Here is a 786-nt window from a genome sequence, read left to right as displayed (position 1 = left end):
AATCTAGACTTCATATATTTCTACATTTTATACATTTATGTAACTTTTTGTTATAGTTAAAATAGTTATATACTCCTATAAATATATCCTAAATATTTTTCATATTTTATATATTTCTCCTAAACAATGCCATAAACATACAATTACTAAATAAATACATTATGCATGTATACACAGTATTTTGTTCTTCCGGTGTGGAGTCCCTTGGGGCTTTACCTCTATCCCCATCAGCAAAGGGGAAAGGCGAGGTCAGAAGGCACTGACTTCACCGCCCCACTCAACCCTGGGCGTCCCTCCTGCCCCGAAACAGTACAAGCTGCCACCTATCGCGCAGGCGCGGGAAGGGGCGGGGCCGAGGCGGCAGCAGTGAGAGGCGATTGGCTGAATCTTGGTTGCCCTGCCCCCCCGCCTTGCGTCTGTGGTCGCTCGTTTGTCCCAGAGCTGGCGAGCGGAGTCAGACATTCTTCCCGCGCGTCTGTCACTCCGTCACTACAGCGGAGGGTGCCTGTGGGCCTTGTGTGAGGCACTTCTGCCACCGCTACCCGCACTCTGTACGAGGACAGCATTTCCGTCCTGTAAGTATGAGGAGGGGGGCAGGCGATAGGGACGCAGGGCTTCGGGTGTTCAGCGCCTAGACACCCCGCTGTCTCACTCCTGCCTACCCTGAGGAGCCGCGTGCTGGCTCCTGCAAGTTGGCGGCCAGTGTGGGCCGAGGGGCAAACTGAACGGCCGCGGGAGCCGCGGGGAAGGGAGGTGAGGCGCGGGGCCGCCCCATTGGCCGGGTCG

At 54.8% G+C, this 786-nt stretch overlaps 1 protein-coding gene across 1 annotated transcript in view; it reads left to right on the top strand.

The window, feature by feature from the left end:
• Positions 1 to 351: 351 nt before the first annotated feature.
• Gmnn (geminin DNA replication inhibitor) overlaps positions 352 to 786 on the top strand; it is an 11742-nt gene continuing 11307 nt past the window's right edge. Inside the window, exon 1 of the mRNA XM_010622960.3 lies at positions 352 to 575. The gene's annotated coding sequence lies outside the window, so the exon portion shown is untranslated. The remainder of the gene's footprint in view (positions 576 to 786) is intronic.

This window comes from Fukomys damarensis, unplaced genomic scaffold (genome assembly GCF_012274545.1).
Source record: "Fukomys damarensis isolate Sample0158 unplaced genomic scaffold, DMR_v1.0_HiC HiC_scaffold_10, whole genome shotgun sequence".
NCBI classification, from domain to species: domain Eukaryota; kingdom Metazoa; phylum Chordata; class Mammalia; order Rodentia; family Bathyergidae; genus Fukomys; species Fukomys damarensis.
This window is presented reverse-complemented; position numbering and strand designations above follow the sequence as displayed.